This window comes from Arvicola amphibius, chromosome 4 (assembly GCF_903992535.2).
Source record: "Arvicola amphibius chromosome 4, mArvAmp1.2, whole genome shotgun sequence".
NCBI classification, from domain to species: domain Eukaryota; kingdom Metazoa; phylum Chordata; class Mammalia; order Rodentia; family Cricetidae; genus Arvicola; species Arvicola amphibius.
This window is the reverse complement of record NC_052050.1, coordinates 146,605,128-146,624,923: the sequence shown is the minus strand read 5'-3', so window position 1 is coordinate 146,624,923 and position 19,796 is coordinate 146,605,128. Positions and strand designations below refer to the sequence as shown.

At 45.8% G+C, this 19,796-nt stretch overlaps 1 long non-coding RNA gene across 6 annotated transcripts in view; it reads right to left on the bottom strand.

Annotated features, from left to right (window-relative positions):
* LOC119811660 overlaps nucleotides 1-8,517 on the bottom strand; it is a 55,288-nt gene extending 46,771 nt beyond the window's left edge. For 2 of the 6 annotated variants that reach the window (XR_005284995.1, XR_005284993.1), the window contains exon 1: nucleotides 7,891-8,517. This is a non-coding gene — a long non-coding RNA (uncharacterized LOC119811660). Of the gene's footprint in view, nucleotides 1-500; nucleotides 1,690-4,395; nucleotides 5,509-7,890 lie in introns of those variants that run through there. The other 4 variants (XR_005284994.1, XR_005284991.1, XR_005284992.2 and 1 more) reach the window with 4 other exon arrangements.
* Nucleotides 8,518-19,796: the final 11,279 nt, after the last annotated feature.

Here is a 19,796-nt window from a genome sequence, read left to right as displayed (position 1 = left end):
TGCAAGAGCCTAAGGATGATTTTCCTGACACTTTAGACTTCGTTATCTTTTCTTGAAATCCCCCCTTCCTGCCATAGAGCTGCTTGTCGCCTCCCTGATTTCATGATGGCTCAACTCAAAGGGCATGGCTTTTTCTTGATCTCTGTTCCCCTTGTCTCCTCCAGGCAGCTGTCAAGGTTTGTAGATTGCCTATCCTGGAATTTTTCTTTAAATTCTAATAAATTGTCCTCATATTTCCCTTTGAATCTGTTAAATGTGTTTATTGAGACTAAAAACCCCAAGACGGGACCCTAATTTCCCCAGCATCATCTTATAACAACAAAATGAGTCCCCAAAATTTTCAGTAACAAGCAGTGGTGGGTGATGATTTTCCAGGGGTATTTGCAGTTTCTAGGTCATATTTGGCCCCACCCTAATCTCACTCCCCATTCTCGCAAGCTACTTGAATAAAAGCATTCAAAAAAAAAAAAAAAAAAAAACAGCAGGACTGCAAAGTGCTTAAAAGCAATCTTGAATCTGGGGTGATTGTTGTATAGTACAAAGGACTCCATTTTGAATAGACTAGGGAAAGGTGGGGATATATCATCCAGAAGCAAACAGAGGGGGTGGCAGGTGGAAAATTAGGGAGTAGGAGACTCTTGCCAACAGGATTAGCAAAGGCAGCCCATGATGACCAGATATCAAGCCTGAAGCACTGGCATACCCTAGAGATAGGACCCAGACCACCATTGTTTAGTTGGGTGGTGGTGGGTCTCCATCGCCCATGCATGCAGAAGCCCGCTGCAAATGCCAATGTGGGAAACGACATGTTTTAAAATCGTAGATTGCAGTCCAGCGGAATGCAGGCAGTCAGTACCGTAGATAGCCACCAACACTTTCTAACGAATTCAGTTTGAATCAGGGCTTCTCAAAGACCTCTGTGCAATGGGGAAAATGGTGTTTTCTGAAATAAAGGCATGCTTGTGTGGTTGGTGGCCATGCAAAAATGTTTCTCCTGTATGCTGTTTGGGGGACAGAGCTTTAAGGAAATAGCTCATTTTAAGCATGCAACGAAGGTGTCCTATATTGTCATTCTTCATGTGGGCCACTGCTTCAAACCCCTGCTTCTCCAGCACCTTCACCTCTCTGTGCAATCTTCTTTGCGTGACCTTTGAGTAACCGAAAGTCTCCTCCAAATGACTCTCCTAAAATAATGGGATTCCCAAAAGAGAACGAGTCTGGATATCTAGCAGGAATCCACTTTAAATAGTTTTCCCTTCCTTCTAACTTCTGCCTGTCAATATTTCTGTAAATTCTGGCTCCAATTTCAATCAGGGAGTCCCTTAATACACCAACTTGCCCTGCCTTTTTCAGACACAATCTAACGTGTTCATATCTGAATCTCTACCAAATACGAACCTTGAGAATATATCCCCTACTGGTGTTTATTTTAATTTATCAGTAGGAGTGTGTGTGTGTGTGTGTGTGTGTGTGTGTGTGTGTGTGTGTGTGCAATAAAGCAATTACATGATGAGAAGAATCCAGTTCTTAAAATTCAGGCTGGTATGAAGGGTGTTTACCAGCCATTAAGCAGCTGTGGCATCCCAATGTTAGCCTATCATGCAAATCATCATGTCGAAAGCAGTGTTTGGTGCCATCCGGTGGCTGTCCTCTGCTCACTGGGAATGCAGCTGGAGTGAAGTCCAGATCCTGTGGGTCAGAAGAGGTGTTAGACGAGTCCCCAGGGTGGTAGGTGTATGCTCTCCTGACTGCTTCTTATTAAGTGGAGGAGAGCAACAGACTCAGCCCGCACCTCCTGGCTATGTTCTCAGCTCTGCCACCTGACTCTGCCCAGCATTCTCAGCTCTCACACCTGACTCTACTACCCGCGGAACTTTTTCCTTTTACCCTGCTAGAATCCTTTCTATTGGGGTCCATGTAGATTTCACTGATGGGGCACGCTTCGCTTGACAATGTAATATGTGGCTCTCCTTGTTGCAAGTCTCGCTTGACAACGGAATCTTGCTGGCCTAGTAAATGAATGAACCTGGGTGTTTGTACGCCACATTTGGCACAGATTGGAAATTCCTGTGGGGAAAAGATAGGACAAGAGGCCTGAGCTAAAAAGCAGTGAACTGGGGAAGCTCAGCAAAGCCCCCCGTCACTCAAATTCCTCCCACACCCCTTCTCCTTTCCTCAAGACCAGGGGGGCACTGCTGTCGGGGGACCTTCTGACCTGCACCCATGCTCAGTGGGAACTCGCAGACACTCTTGCTTTTGCCATCTCAAAATTCTTTCAGCCTCAAACATTCAACACACTAAGTGCTGATGTAGGATTCCCCTCTGTAGGCTGTGAATATGTTTTATTACCATTGGTTAATAAAGAAGCTGTTTGGCTTATGGCAGGGCAAAATATAGCTAGGTAGGAAAATGTAGGGAGAAAGAAGGCGGAGTCAGGCAGATGCCATGTAGCTGCCCAAGAAGCAAGATGTGAGGAAACAAACCATGAGCCTTGTGGTAAAATATAAAATAAAAAAATGGGTTAATTTAAGATGTAAGAGCCAGCTGAAGTGCCATATTTTTAAGTGCCATATTTGGGACACTGTATTCAGACCCCTGTCATAATACATGACTTCAAATATGTGGGGCTGATGGGGTGGCTCAGGGAGTAAAGGTGCTTGCTCCCAAGCCTCGTAGCTTGAGTTCTATCCCCAGGACCTACCTAATGGAAGCAGGGAACCAACTCACACAACTTCTCTGATCTTTACGTATGTGCATGTATGTGTGCTCACACATTTAATAAAATTTAAATAAACCAGTGTGATGTTGCTTTAAATGCCAAGTATGGATTTGATAAGGAGAGACTCGAAATCCAACAAGGGGAGGGGAAGGTGCATTTTCAGTGGGCAAGAACAACAAGTGAAATGGGGAAAACGCCGTGACGTGGGGTCTACAGTGGACTCAAAGGGCAGGGGAAAAGATTTCTTGTCTGAGGGAAGAGAGTAAGCCGGGTGAGGGACTCCTGAGGGCAGCTGCAGCCAGACCAGCAGAGCAGAGCACATTCCATCTGAAGCCTGCTGAGTTTCTAGTGAGGGCCGCTTAAACTGAGAGCGACCCAGTTCCCCAGGCCCGTGGAAAGCCAGTTCTACGTTTTGCTTCACCCACCACGAGGACCTGTTTCAGTTTCTCTTTCAGGAGGCCAAGAATGGTGCTTTGAAGGGTCTATGTCTAGCCTTAGGTAAACAAGGGATACATCTGTGGATCTCAGCCCTTTGGGGGAAGCGTGGAGCTTTGCAGCAAAGCTTTCAGGGCAGATGGGGTGAGAGGGCTTTGCTTCACTGCCGCGCAGGGAGATAAAACTGTGTTGAGTGACGACGCCTGCGCAGAAGGGGTAGGTGCCCTGGGCGAAGTGCACGGAGTGTAGGTAGTCTAAGGCAAGGCGGTCAATGGAGGCAGCACACCTGAGGTGTCTCCTGCTCCCTACCTCTACTGCTTCCTTCTAACAACTGGGGATTTCTCAAGGTGGTGTCCTCACCACAGCTCACCGAAGGGAAAAGTGAGGATCTCACTGTGGTTCCTGAGCGGATTATGAAATGAATTGCAGACTACCTGCCGGCGACAACCTGAAGACCCTACAAGATGTGCTAATACAGCCTTTCATGTCAAAGCAAGTCCCGTTGGGGCTCAGAGCTCTGCTGCCTCCCACAAGAGTCACAGGCTGGTGACCAAGTCTTGGACACATGGGTCTTAAGGACATATTGCAGGTCTAAACTATAGCACGGAGTACAGAAATGGACAGTTCGCCCCGGGTCTATGGGTCTTGGGTCAGAAGACCCCTGTCTTACATAAAACTGTGATCAAAAAACTGTGTTAGGCATCCCTCTTGTTACCCTGCCTTTTGATGTGAGGGTGTCAGCTGTGACCCTTTTTGATTGGATAAGGAAAGGGGTGCACACTTTGTTTCCACAGCCTAAAGCAATAGGTTTTTTTTAGGAACTTATTAACATGATTTATATAATTGAATATAACGTTTTAAGATTATTTTCAAATGTGTGTTCTCATAAATTACAGACAGTATAATTTCCCCTAAAATGCATTCTGATAAACCACATGGCCTGCTCATAAGAAATATGAACCAGTGGGGTAAGGGAAATGAGAAAAATACTGGCTAAGAACAAAGTTATTTTTAAAACACAGGGGTATACGATTGGTAAATATTTTTAAATGCTGTCACATTCTGTGGGAAAATATTTTGAGAGTAAATTTGTTAACACTCACATAACATATGCTACCTGTGTTACCACCAAGCAAGGAATCCAGCAGTCACAGTGTAGGAAAATGTCCTCCTGGACTGCAGATTGCCGCAGCAGCACAGACGTGGACCGAGCAGATCAATAGGAAAAGGAGGCACCGGGATTCCATTCGAATGAGTTTAATCCTGAACTAAGGATCATGATCTGAGGCAGAGAAAGGGACCCTTTACCACCTTTCTTTAGGTATATGGGAAATGTGGAATGGTCTTTCCATAAATCTACAATATAAAGTTATACCTTTGCAGCTGGGAGAGTTCCACACAGTGGGGGATGAAATGACCTTTTGCTGGGGAAGGGCTTGCAGGCGTTTTGTTTGCTGTTTATTAGTCTTTCTTCACAAAGTCCTTGGAGTAAGATAAGTAAACCGGTTTCTTAAGGTCATCCTGGAGGCACCTGAGGCAAAATTCCTGCCAGGAAGATGGCCTGGCAAAGGCCACACAAGACACACTCCTTGGCTGCCTCGGTTAGGCTGTGTGAGGCAGTGGTTCAGGGTCTTCGAAGGCACCATATGTATCATCCTGCCATTTAAGGGTAAATGTGGGATCTGTTTAAGCGTGTGCATTTCCTGTTTCAAGATGTTTGTTCCACCAGCAACTCCAAAAGTAGGCCAAGTTCACAGTCAGCAGTCCCAAGGTGCTAATAGAACAGATACGCTGTCCAGCTGATGGAGGTGGCTGGAGCGTGCCTGCCCGTCGTGACTAATTCACGGGCCTTTATGCAACATGCCTGAGAGCTGAGGAATAAAACCCAGCGAGATGGAGAAAAGAACTGCTCGCCTTCACAACATCAGTAGAGCATTTGGTCGGCTTCAAATGCACAGGGTGTGGGGAGGGTTGGGGAAACTGGTCCCTAGTGCTTGTTCATAACTAAGAAGAGAGTCCATGGAGATGTGAGAAATTTCTGTACAGAACTGATGGGAAGACATGGATGGAAGTCACTTGGGGCTGACTTGAGTCCCCTCTGTGAAGCCAATGCCATGGAATGGGAGGCATGCAAAAAGAGTCTTTGGGGAAAGAACCCCTGAAATCCTTTGATCTTTGGGGCAGAAGGGGGATCATCAAATCCTTTGATTTAAAGAGCTTGGGTCTAGAGGTAAGGACTGGCCAAGAGAATGTCAACAAATATGTTTGCTAGATGTTGATTTCCTGGCACAGAGTACCAGCATGAGGGAATCTGTGCTCAGATTTAACCCCTTGGTGCAGGCAAAGCCCAAGCTCTGAAAGAGACAGTCAGAAAACAAAAGGGAAGAGTCAAGACCAATAAAACGTAACATTGCATATAAACACAAAGATACATGCAACAACATGGGAGGCAAATAGAACATAACTTCTACATAGAATATACGAGTCATAATGACTGATGGGCCCACATTGTGGGGGAAATTGGGAGATCAGGGGCATGACGATCAAGCAACGATGACTGAAGGGCCCAAATCTGTTGCGAGATATTTGATCACTCTGTGTGAAGATGTGTCTCTGCCCTTCCTTGCCTGCCTAAGACAGATTGGTTTAATAAAGAGCTGAAGGACCAATAACTAGGCAGAAGAGGATAGATGGGACTTCTTGGCAGAGATAGGAACTCTGGGAAAGAATCTGGCCCAAGGGATTTGCCAGGGAGACTCAAAGGAAGTCAGACATATGGAGGAGAGATAACTAGCCACGAGAACATAGATTAATATAAATTAATATTAATATATAATATTATATATATAAATATAAATAATATTAATTTAGGTTTTAAGGGCTAGTTGGGAATAAGACTAAGCTAAGGCCAAGCTTTCATACTTCATAAGAAGTCTCCTTGTCATTATTTGGGAGCTGGAGGTCCAAAGAAAGTTCAACTACACAGTTGTGGGGGAAATTGGGAGCTCAAGGCTAGAAAGCCAGCACTTGCCAGTTTCCTTGTGTACTATGCTCCTTGAGATAATGTTCACATAATGAAGCATTAGATTAGTACTTTGAATGCAGGACAAGGGCTACTCTTTGGTTGCCTTCTCCTTCAAAGAAAAATTCAGCCAAGACAAAGAAGGTATTCAGAGGTTTATTCAGGAAAGGGATAGCACACTCCAAAGGGCACAGATAGAGCCGGCCAGGAGGTGTGTGAGTTGGGTTCTGTGTTGCGGTTGTGTTGGATTTTCAAGGCTTTGGTGCGGTTTGGTTTCTTCTGGATGAGGGTGACGTCACTGGCAAGACAACCCCCTCGGACGCTGCCCCCTCATTTTGTCTAGTTAAACTGTGTGTGCTCCAGAGTCTTAGTAAAACCCACCCCGAGGAGGAAAGCAAACCGCTAACAATAGATAGGATGATAAGATAATAATATGGTCGTGCTGGGACGGTGCTGTTCCTGGGTCAGCTTGAGGCCATGCCTTTCCTTACTGGACTGGTTCTGGGAAGGAAGTTCCCTACAGTTTTCCCTGTTACGCACCTGCTTCTCCGGAAGTGCTTAATGGAGGAAGGGAACCTGGGCGGAGACTGATGGATACTGGGTTTGTGCTCTTAATTCTAGTTCCCGGTAACTGCGCAATACCAGTCGTATATGATGTTAGTTAAGAATTATTTTAAATAACATAAAATGTCCCCACAGAGACCTAAAGAAGCTTGACTCTTTTTTGATTTGGGTTATTTTTTCCCCCTCACACAACAATAAGTTCAGGTGAAAGAAATCATTAATGCTAGCTCAATCTCTAAGAAATGATAGATTCTTCTGCCATGTACTTGACCCTTTCCATCAGGATCTGTGATGGCGGCGTTGTTCTCTCGCATTGGGGGCAAAGTGATAATATTAGGGAAGATTTATAAATAAAAGAGGAGCAGAGGTGGGTGGGTGGAATAAGTCTTCTCAGAAAAGAAAAATCTTTACCAGGAAACAGAGCAGACAGCTGCTTTGGAAGCACATTCCCTGCAGCAAGGGAAAGGCACAGAATGCTGGGACAGCTAACCAGTGTTGCGTTCTGACCAGAGATAAGAATATGACCTCATTCCGTGTTAGAAAGCCGAAGTCATCGAACACACGCTTGCCACACAGGGTCACCCAAGCAGATGTCAATATAACATGTAAAAAGAGGAAAGAGTCCTATCTCTTGACAGACAAAAAACGCTTAGTTAACTATTTGTCCAAGAGAGAATCAACTCTCCAATCACAGACTCTAAACTTGTTATCATTGTAAGCCAAGTAGTGACTCACAGCCAAGCAGCCATGCTAGGCAGTGACAAACATCCCCTCAGCGTCCACATAGCACTCCATATCTACCATCCAGCCAGGGCCTCAGCTCTGCTCCACCAGCCCCTCTGAGGCAGTCTGAATGAGAAGCAACTCCCTTCGGCTCATGTGTTTGAACATTTGATCCCGGTCGATAGTGCTGACTGAAGCTTTAAGAGGTGCAGCCTGTCGCTGGGGGTGGGCTTTGAGCGTTCATAGCCTTCCTGCACTTCCGGCTGCTCTCTCCCTTCTGTGGGCGGATGAAAATGTGACCAGCAAGCTTCCTGCTCCTACCTTCCCGCTCTGTCTTTCTGTCCTGTGAACTCCACCCCCCCCCCTATAATTACAAGCTAAGATAAACTCTCTCTTCCTCAAGTTGATTTGGGTCAGGGTGTCTTACCTAAGCAAGAGAAGAGTAGTCCGTGTATCCTCCAACTCCTTTTGAAAACAAAGAGTCACTTCCTCCAAGACCCTTTTCTGACCCAGTCAGGAAGGGGAACCTTGTTCTGTCCACACCTGCAAGGTCATTATGCTTGTTGCAATACCGCCAGTGCGCATGCTCTCACTTGCCTCCAAGACCAAGGGCTCTTTGGTTTCAGCAAATTCAAAGGTCAAGTCTCCAGCAGCAAAACTAACCCACAGTGCCCAAATCAAAGTTCTCAGCAGCAGAGCAGAATTTCAGAGTTAAGATTCCTCCACAGAGGGTCCCTGCGGACTTTACAGCAGGCAGACATGTGAGCCCGGAGAAACAAGAGTGAAACTCAGCTCGGCTTGAAGCTTAGGCACCGAGGCTGGGCCAGGACTTCAAGAGTCTGACATCAGCTCATTTATTTTTGCCATAGCTAAGCCCAGCGTGACTTTGGAAAAAGAGTTTTCAGATAGCAATTAACCCAGCCCTGTAAGTATAGCAAAGCTTAAGACATGTTTACAGGGAACCTCCTTACAGAGTCCGTACAGCTTCATCTATTGCATGGGTTCTTGCTGAGTTAGAAACAACGCTCAAGAGAAGGGCCCAGGGAGAAAGACTGAGGTGCAGAAGGCCTGACCCTAAGATAACACAGAAGTCACTTAGGCGGCTGTAAAGTACACATGACATCTCTCACAGGGACGAGTTTTATGGCCTAGAAGTAGTGCGCAAGGTATTAGGCTCTAGGAGAAGTAAAACATAAATTTCAGGAGATGTGGGCAGAGCCTGGCTCATCCAACAGCAAAGGATCACCACGCGGGCTCTAAAGTATGTCCGTTCCCAGCATTCCGGGAGGAGGACAGGTTGAGCATTTCCTTCTTTGAAGGATGCCTGTGTGTTTAACTTTCCTGGCTCCCCCTGTGCTTACCTGTGTGCAGAGGACATTTTGAACTCTACATTCCTCATCCCCTCTTCGAGCATCTTTCTGGAGATAGCAGCTTCCAGAGAGGGGTCAGGAATACATTTTCTCTGTTCCTCAAGAGGTCTTAGGTTCCCCTCACCTGACAGTTACAACTCTGACATTTTCTTCTACTTAGAAGGTGGGGGCTTCTAGAGGAGTTGACAGGACAGAAGTGCCACAGCAAATGGGAATATCAGGTCCTAATAGAAACAACTGGGGGCAGTTTAAATTTTCCAAAGAAAAATGTATGAGGGTCAGTGGTCCAGGAAAAGGAGTCATGGGCAAATCAGGGGGTTTTCTCAGTGGGAACCATTAGCAAGTCTCTATAAACACAGTGCGCATTCCCGGCTCCTTGTGAGCTGTAAGAAATCATTGTTTCTCTCTGCTCCAGGACTCGATTCTTAGGATCTGAAAGCAGAAGGGAAGTTTCCGCGGCTGTCAACAGTAAGGACTTGGTTCTAGAAAGGTTTGAGTGTAGAGTTTCTTTCTGAGACTGTAGTTTACAGTAAAGAAAAATGTTTATTGCTCTCTTTAAATGCAAACCAAATTCTCAAACACGGGTCTACCTGCCAGGGACTTACAAACCAGCAGGAGGGAATTTATTCTCTCTGCCAATTAAAGAATTCAAGAGCAGAAAGGACGCGTTGTTGGAAATCTTGGGGGAGTTCTAGCAGAGCCATTATATGATAGCTTGGAAATTTTGAGTCCCCCTTGGGGTTCTTGGTCTCATTAATATAAGAATTTAAGGATGGACACAAACAGAAGCTCAAGGACAAAGAACAGACTCCAGCAGAAGCTTGAAGGTACAGTTTATTAGAGCTTAAAAGGAAAACCTCGGGGCGGGCAAGCTGTAAATCTCCTGGGTACTTCGAAGGAAGGAGGGAAATGGAGAAGGAACAACAGTTACCGCTGCCTCAGATGAGGGGTATAGAGGTCAGCCTCCTGGCAGCAGGCGGCCATACTGGGGGGAGGGGACATCAGAAAGAGAGCTAGGCATCCCAAAGCATTGGTTGTGATGCTTAAAAGAATACGTAGACTCTGGCCAGCATCTGAAGTAAAATACAGGAGAAAAGAAATAGTGATATCTTCGTGAGGAAAAGCGGGGAGATGCAGGGGAATCTCCAGAGGACTCACAGGGAGCGCACTAGGCTGTGGGAATTCTGGAAAGGAAAAGCATGTTCCCTTGAGGTGAACCCACCTTCTGGGGCAGATCTCCTGCCCAGCCCCTGAACCACCCGACTAGTCTAAGGAAGGAGAGTAAGGCCTGTCTCCACGTAGATGCAGATTCCATTCTTTGCACACTTACTTCTTTGTGTGTGGTGTAAAAGCAATAAAGAACTGGACTCCTGCGAAGGCACCCACAGCCTTTCCTGGGATCATTACATTTCTCCTTAAGACAGACCCAGGAAACAAAAGACCCTTCCCTGAGAACAAGATCGCAGAAAGGATGGAACATGGAAAGAAGATCACTTGGGACCTGGCCCATTCAATAGACAGTTCACATTTCCAGCTGGCTGGACCATCAGGTAGGCTGGTCACTTCATCCGAGGCAAGCGCCAACACTGTAGAGTGATGGACACAGAAGAAGAACAGTCCCCACTCCCGGCTCCATACTCACACCCGTTACTAAGCTAATCCCAGAAGACAGAAAAGAGGAGTCAAGAGAAGACTTCTGTTATCACCTTCCTACTTATTGCAAAAAGCGGATGCTAATGGTACCTGGAATGAATTCCCAAATCCAAAGAGCTAAGTTCATTTTTGTTTGATTTTATATTTTATCATGATCCCTTAGAAGCCTGCTTGTTTTCTAATGACGTAGAAAGGGGGTGGATTTGAAAGGGAGAACAACGTGGGGAGGAACTAGGAATAGTAGTGGAGGGAAACTGTTAACTGAATATATGGGATGAAAAAAGAGTCTATTTTTAATTTTAAAAGGGGGGGGGGAATTCGCAAGCTTAAAAAATAAAATACAAAAAAAAAAAACTAAACAAGCGTTGCCAGTTTATGGAAAATCAGTCTGCAGTTACCACAGATATAAAAATGAAGTACCCTAAGTTACATCAACACAGACACACTTACAGAACCACACACACACACACGGGGTGGGGGGGTTGTTTGAAGTGAAGGAGATGAATGAGGAGCATATGCGACAGGAAGCATAGGACATGAGCAAAGTACAAATTTGTGTGTATGTTTGTGTATACCGGTATCTATGTGCATGTATGTATATGTGTGTGTGTCTGTATAGGTATGTTTGTGTGTGCATGTGTGTGTGTGTCTGTGTAGGAATGTTTGTGTGTGTATGTGTGTACATAATATGTGTGTGTAGGTGTGTCTCTGTGTTTGTGTGTGTGTCTGTGTCTGTCTGCATGTCTGTATATGTGTGTGTGTCTGTGTAGGAATGTTTGTGTGTGTGTGTGTAATATGTGTGTAGGTGTGTCACTGTGTTTGTGTGTGTGTATCTGTGTCTGTCTGCATGTCTGTGTGTGTGTGTGTGTGTGTGTGTGTACATGTGTATGTAATGGTTACTTTCCTCAGCTTAGTTTAAGGAGGGACCCAGTCCATCACTGTGGGAAAACGTGGTGTCAGGAGCATGAGGTGACCACACACACCGCATCCCCAGTTAGGAACAGAGAGAAGAATGGATGATGGAGCTTGAATTATCCTATTTCTCACTTACTCAGTCCCAGCCCAAGACATCCATCATGGCCTCCCCTCCTTAGTTGAGCCTTTCTGGACACTGCCTCTCAGATGCGCCCAGAGTCTGCCTCTGTAAGCTTTTGTTTTTTCTCATTTCAATTAGTTGGCCATTGAAATGAACTATTACAGTAATACAAAAATGCCATAACAAAAAATAGAATTAATAAAATGTGACATTTGGAGTTTGGGACACTCTTCTGTGCTCTTAAAGGGAGTAAACAGAGACTCGTTGTTTCTCTCCTGTAATGTTTAACTGTGCCTGCAGGGATAGGGCTGCCACCGGAGTGCAGCAGGGTTTATTACTAATAAAATGAGGCTGTTCTTATTTTTTAAAAAATTGGGATATGATTAACTCGGGAATATTTTTAATCATTGGACGGTCATCTGGGAGGTCAGTTAGTGACTCAGATTATTGACTGGAAAGAGACTTCCCTGAAGCTAATCATTGGAAAGTCATAAGCTTGAAAAACTGTCACTTTCCAGGCAAATGCTGAAGGCTAGAACAAAATAATATAATCCCTGTAAAATTCTAGAAGCCACTGGTTTTATTCTGTTTTATTTTAGGATTGTATACCAGCTGATCTAACAGTCAGCCATAAAGATGGAATGAAAACCATTGCAGGCATTGAATCCTGGGGAGAGGAGGAGAAGATGAGGGGAAGGAAGAGCAGAGCGGAGAGGGGAGGAGTAGAAAGGAGTGGGATTCCATGTCTTCCTCAGACAGGTGGTAGCAGACTCAGAGCGACTGCAGAGGGGACAGAGGACACGGACAATCAGAGAGCCTCCGCTCGGGGGCCAGGACAGAGCACAGGCCTGAGGAGAGTGACTGCAGAGGGGACAGAGGACACGGACAATCAGAGAGCCTCCGCTCGGGGGCCAGGACAGAGCACAGGCCTGAGGAGAGCAAGAGAGAGAGGCCAGCCTTGTGATGGAAGCCTTCTTAGGAGGGATAGAAAGGAAGGAAGGAACAGGCAAAAATGGGAGAGAGGGAGGACCGGAAGAGAGGACCCTGTCTCCATGGCTGAATTATCGAGACTGAAAATGGAGACCTTCTCTGTTTATTTAACTGTTCCTTCTCCCCAGGAAGACAAGGCAGGAGACTGATAAACAATGTCACTGTCTACTTTAGGAAACTCCTGGAAACCAATTTGTCTGTGGAAATCATTTTTCATTTTGACAAATAGCTCTTCAATTAAAAAGAAGAAAGCAGTGGGCCACTCATTCATCAAACAACGCTAGACTGGCCCAGTCTTACTTTGTCCCTGTTTCTGAGAGAGTAATTTCTCTAGCCTTGTCCGATTCCAGTAAATTCACGTTATGCCACGAGAGGCAAAATTTCAATGTCTTGTACCTATCCCTGTGACTGTCAACTTGACTGGATTAAGAAATGCCAAGCGGATTAGTGGAGCCAGCCTTTGCCTTTCCAGAATGGAGTCTCTAGAAGTAGCTGGGTCAGAGGTCTCAGATGTACTCAGTAAATCAGTCTCTTGGATTCATGATAGGGTGGCATTGCAGGAGGTGATGAGAGCTCAGAGATGAGACGCTGGGGACGAGGCTTTGGCAGCTGCTTCCTCTCTGTATCTCCCACCCCTACTTCCTGGCTGCCATGCGAAGTGCTCTGCTTCCCCGTGACCTCTTGGGTATGACTGACATGGGAGAACACATCAGAAGGATAATTCCTTCCTGGAGCGTCACAGTAGAACAGGATAAATTTAACCATCCCTTTAAGTTTTCTTCTCTGAGATACTTACGATTATCTCTCCCTAGAAGATTGTGTGTGCGCATGTGCATGTGTGTGCGTGCGTGTGTGTAACTTTTTCCACACTCACGAGTAAAAGTGCAAGAAATAAAAGTGTAGTCTTGATGCCTTAATTGGGTTAGAAGTAAATGCTAGGAGCATTCTATTGTAAAGACTGACTTGGGGTTTTACTGGAAGCTGTGACGTAGGTGCTGGAAAGGGTGGAGGAATAAGTGGGGGTGACAGGCAGCTACAGGAAGGAATGTGAGCAGGCCATGCGCCCCAGTGGGCAGGTGTGCTGACAAGAGGCAAGAGTTGAAAATGGCGGCAATCAATGGGCTCGAGCTTGTGGAGGAGTGAACCAAACTTCCAGCTGAAACAGTACACGCGACGAAGGGTGAGAGGGAGCCGGTGATGGAGTATGAGGGGGTGACCTCTCCTCATCCTCCCTCTGTCCCTGTCCCTTTCTCCTCCTCCTCTCCCTCATGACCTCCTCTTCCTCCACTTCCCAAAGACGGTTGGAAACATATTTCCCAAACACTAACAATAGTCGTTTCTGAGGACAATTTAACATTTTACCTCTTCTCTTTTGGCCGATTACATTTCTATAATGAGCACACACATTTTAAAATTAAAAAAAAAAAACTTCTTTTGCGTGCTAGAGAGGAATGAAAGTTTGCCTCGGATTTCAACAGTAACAAGAAAGCAACCCACTGCATATAAAATAAATCCTACGTGTCATTGTCTACAGCGCGGCTCTGTACCAAGCTCTGAACGGGCTGTAGTGAAGGCTGAGTGGCTTGGTAAACAGCCACTCAGTTCCCAGTGAGAGCGCCCATCTGTGACGAGATGCTTTGGGCTTGCATCTATGGTCGTAGCATGGCTCCCTCATGCCCACGGCACTGATATTTTAACACAACAGGGTTCATTCAAGTGTCAACCTTTCCAGCAGCATCTATAAGATTGTGAGAAACTCACAGAGTCATTAGAATCCCAACAGAAGAGTGGCGAGCCATCATTCCATAGGTGCTTCCAGGCCCACATCCCCCTTTCCCTTTTTCATATCTAGAAGTTCCTCTGCTCAGTGATTTCAGACATTGCACAGTCAAGATCGAGCTTCCGACTTCTTCAGTGCTCTGCTGCTGCCTTTACGAGACATCAGAGCCTCCTTAGAAGAAATAAATTAGAGGCCTTCAGGTCCTGTGGCCACAGGCAAGGCTTCTTCGGGTGAAACAGCTTGTAATTCCCACCTGGTGCCGAACACGACCAGTGAAACATTTCAGAGATTGATTTGCTATTGCACCCGGGGAAATTCTCCCTCTTGACAGACCATCCTTACCAGATGCCGGCAGAGCGTGATGGATGATCTGCCTTGTCGGAGACTCACTGTGGGTGACATCACGAAAAACACGAGCTTCCACTGGGCACGAAGCAAAGATGAGCAGGGAATTGCCTGGCTCGAGGATGTTCCAGATGGTCTCTCTGGTTACTGTCACTCAAATGACAACATTTCTCAGCTTTCCAGCCCAGGCTCAGGCACAGAGCTATGAGGTGGAGTCACAGGGGCTCTGCTCACTAACTCTGTCTCTTCTCTTAGTATCACTTCCTAAAGTGAAGCAATTCACTGAAAGCTACTGAATGTTAACATGGGTGCACAGCTTAACCATTAGTCCCCGGACCACTCTACTGCCCCAGGACATGAGGATTCTATTTACACAAAATTCTCACCAGGGAAGCATATCAAATTATAAGAAGCCTAGCGTATCTTTACTGAAGCATGACTAGATAAACCCTCAAAGCGCGTCGTTCAGGAAATTCAGGCTTGCAACATTCTGACACAGCAACCGTCTTTAGCACGCTGTTTGGTGCATGTGTGTTTTGCGCTGCCTTTGCAGTTACCTGGTGATGTTTTCAAAGAGTGCGATTTTCAAGAACACGCACTTAGTTAGCAGAATAGTTGGGTTTGCTTCTGCTGGGAGTTCTGAGTTTTGGCAGGACGTGAAACCTTTCACTTTCTGAAGTCTCTGCTGAAAGTAAGTAAAAGAACACACACACAAGTATGTGCCGAACCCTAATGTCAGCAGCTGATGCTAGTGACATCCTTATTTCAACTCAGACACAAGCTTGGTCTTCCTGGTGTCTTCAACCACTGCCTTCTGCATGCCCACCACTGCCCTCTGCATGCCCACCACTGCCCTCTGCATGCCCACCACTGCCCTCTGCATGCCCACCACTGCCCTCTGCATGCCCACCACTGCCCTCATAACAGAGCCTAGAGTATAACCCTTCTGTCCCCAGGGCTATGGTACCCGAAGAAGAAACATCTCACTTCCTTCCAACCAGGTCCTGTTTCTAGTGTATTGGTTTTCTAGTGGCCATATTCAGTGCCAATAACACAGTGCTTGTCAACCCGTGGGTCAAAAACCCTGTGAAGGATGAACAACCCTTTCATAGGATCACCCGAGACCATTGGAAAACAGATTTTTACATTATGTTTAGTAACAGTAGCCAAATTACTATGCCAAATTGCTATTCATAGCCAAATTGCTATGAAGTAGCAACAGAAATAACTTTGTGGTTGGGGCATCACAATATGAGGAACTGTATTAAAGGACCTCAGCCTTAGGAAGGTTGAGAACCACCTCAATAAGAGAAGGATGAAGAAGTGTTTTGTATAGTAATCATTATGCTAACATTTGAGAGACTTAAGAGTCATGGTAGATGTTGGGGGACCTTCATTGCCAGCTCCATTGTTGGTATAATCTGACTTGTAACTTAGGAAATGATTTAGGAGCATTTATTATTTATGTAGGAGGCAAAAATAATTTACTGTCTACCCTGAGTTCTTAACCAAAACCTCTGTAACAAAAGACAGATTAAAATGAATACACACACACACACACACACACACACACACACACACACACTTATATATCCAGAAGCTTGGCAACATGATACCTCATGTGAGGCCTCTCCCCCCCAAGGTTGACATTAACAGAACTCTGAGAGAAAGACTTTCCGTACAGGTGCCCACTCAGTCCAACTCAGTGCCACAGAGCTCCCAGCCAACCCAGCTCACTGACCCACTTCCTGTCTCCTCTCACTACTCATATTCCTTGTTTCCGAACACAAGACCCTGAAAATCCCAGTGGCTGGGCCCCATAGCCCATTCTTGTTCATAACACTAGAAAATGGGCACCAAAAAGAGAAATTTCCAAGACGTGACTTGGAATTCAGGTTTGGATATCGTCAGCTGAAGCCAAAGCCAAAGCAATTCAAGGTTATCCATTATAGGGTGAGAAGAGGGGAAAGCCCAGAGATGAAGGGTCGGGTTGTTGTGGAGATTGATACCATGCACTAAGTCCTTCTCCTCTTCCGAGTCATAGTCTCTTCTAATACAGGAAAGACTATTTCCTTTATGTGCTGACAAAAGAGAGCTCCTGTCCTATCCTTAAACTTTCCCTGTGCTTGCTTTTTATTAAAACAATCAGTTTTGACTGGGGGTATAGCTGGATCGTACATTGCTTGCTTAGCAAGTCTAAGGCTCTGGATTTAACTCCCAGCCTTGCAAAACCATCTACCAACTAGTCAAGCAGACACAGAGAATTAACTCAAAGTCATTTTGTGAGTCAGGAAAAATGGGTTGACAGACAGAGGCTGTCTAGCTTCAGAGGGGTAAGAGTCCTGGAAAAGCGACAGCCTCTAAAGTCACCAGAGGGTCAGTAGTCTCCCGGTTCTTGTCTCACAAGGTTGAAGAAGAGTGAGCGTAAAGGGGAATTATTCTATAACTGCAGAGAAAAGACAGAGCTGCTGTACAGTAGGAGTGGAGCTGCAGAAACAGGATACCATGGAAACCAACAGCCTAAATAAGAGATAGAAACAGAACACCCAGTGTATTAACGGAGAGATGCAGTCTATATCCACATATGAAATTCAAAGGGAGGCCAGGTGTCGAAGCTTAAATACCTTTCTTCACAGGAGAGAGGGAAGTGAGTACAGGTATATATCTTTCTTAGGGTGGATGGGTGGATGGACCAGGAGATGCAAAATAGCTTGTAAAATGAGGCTCTTCGAGATGTGAATGAGTCCAAGGTACAGACATTGTCTTCTATGGTCAGCTGCCCCTTTGTGAGCCCTGATCAGACTTCTTTTTCAGGGGAGGGGGGAGAAAACGAGATGACAAGCAATGGGTTCTCTTGTAGTTTGGGCTTCACCATGGAAGGTGATTTCCTGAGGGTGTTTGTGTGACTCTGCTTGGTGGAGAAGAAGAAGGACAAGGGAACAGAAACCCTGAGTCTGAGAGCTTCGTACTAGTCCTGGCCCTCTTAGTACATAAACACACCAGGCTACTCTCTTGCTGGTGTGTGTGTGTGTGTGTGTGTGTGTGTGTGTGTGTGTGTGTGTGTGTTGTGCATATGTACCTGTTTCTGTGTGCATCTGTGTGGGTGTCTGTGTATGCTTGTGTGTGCTTGTGTGTGTGTGTGTGTATTATACATATGTACATAGATCCATGTGCATCTGTGTAGATGTCTGAGTGTGCTTGTGTGTGTGTGTGTGTGTGTGTGTGTGTGTAGGCCAGAGGTTGATGTCTCCTATCGCTTTTCCACTATTTTTGTTTTAAAGTCTCAAAGTTGCAGACTTCATTGGAGTTGATGATTTCAAAGGAGGGTGAGACTTTTAGATGTGGAGGGCACAGAACATATTCAAGTTCAAATTTCCATGACTAGAAACGAAAGAGAATCAGGAGTTTTCAGTAAAGAGAATTTAAGACAAATGTCTTCCAGGTGGAACCAAACAGATACACAGACAACAGCATGGACTGCTGGGAAGATGCAGCAAGGCAGAAGGAATGACATGACCTTCCTCCAGAGGACGTCTTCAGGCTCGGGGACATGCAGGAAAGGAGAGGTAGCATTGCTGGCAGAGGTATTTGCTGTACCTGGTTCTCAAAGGGAAGCTAGAAAGTGTCATCCTTGGGAACATCATCAAACACTGGCCCACTGTTTCCCCTTCTGTCTCTGAAAGGCTGTTGTCCATGTGCAACTCTCAGGAGGCGGTGCCACCCGCATGCTAGTGACTCAAGAAAGTGTTTGCCTGAAGAAACTAAACCTTGGCATTCCCCTGGATGTTTCAGGGGCTCTCAGGATGCAGCGATTCAAAGGGATGCCCCAGCTCAAGCCCAGAGAACTCGCTAAACTCTTTGCATTTAATTTCTCCATCCAGGAAGGGTCTATGTGACTGATTTAAAAAAAAAAAAAAACTGTCATCAAATGCTTTGTCTTCTTTATGAGTTGGGGCCATTTTTCATTTGTATCTGTGCTGGACTGGGCTAGGGGAGCCGTAAATGACATTGCCAGGGGGCTGGAGAGATGGCTCAGAGGTTACAGAGGTCCTGAGTTCAATTCCCAGCAACCACAAGGTGACCCACAGCCATCAATAATATGTTTCCAGGTGTGCTCTTTGGCCTGCAGTGCAGGCAGGCATACATGCAGGAAGAATATTGTATACATAATAAATAAATAAATCAGAGAGAGAGAGAGAGAGAGAGAGAGAGAGAGAGAGAGAGAAAGAGAAAGAGAGAGAGAAATATTGCCAGGAAAAGTGAGGCTCTATCAATTCTGGGCCAGACTTCTCAAAGTATTAGCAATATCTGCTTTGCCTTCTAAGCCCTGTGCCAGAGACCATGTGGAGAAACAATTCCAGCCACCCCACTGAGGCATCAACAATGTGATGGTGCCATTGTGTACCACTCCAGGAGGATGCCAGACAGGCTACCAAGGAAACACACTAAGTGAGTCAGTCTGCATGATTCAGAAATAGATTCCCGCAGAGCCCTGCCTGAATTTCTCTCTCTCAAGATTCTGACATTCATGAAATGGTGTTGTCTGGTGTCAGTGTGTTTGGGCACAGCTTGCTTCAGAGCGATAGTTAAGTGGACACTCCTGGGTGACAGACGAGGACAGATGACTCGCTCCATCACCGGATGTTCGTGGACCGCATCCTTTACCTCCCCTCGGCCTGCCTGTGAGTCCCACCAAGACAGCCTGTGAAAGAGTGGGCATGCAGGGAGTGGAGGACACAGGCTGAAGACACTCGTCACAGCCTGCTGCGTGGGCCTGAGCTGTCATCCCAGCCTAGTCTCTGACTGTGAGGCTCTGTAAATCTGCTCTGAACCTAACCGTACCCGAGCTTAATTGAGATGTTAACACAAGTGGACAACAGTGTAGAGAAGTATATTCTCTTGGTGAACCTTGTCTCCCTTAAAAAAGACAAATAAATAAATAAACTCCAGGAAACTAAAGCCATCCAATTCAAACTCCTGTCAGCTGGCCTATCACAGAGCAACCATCTAGTTAAAAAAAAAAAAAAATGCTAAGGCTCAGTTATGGGCTGTTGATGTCTGTGAAGTTTTAGTTTTAATGGGCCAAATATACATACACACACAAACACACACACACACACACACACACACACACACACACACACACCATTTCCCAGGAC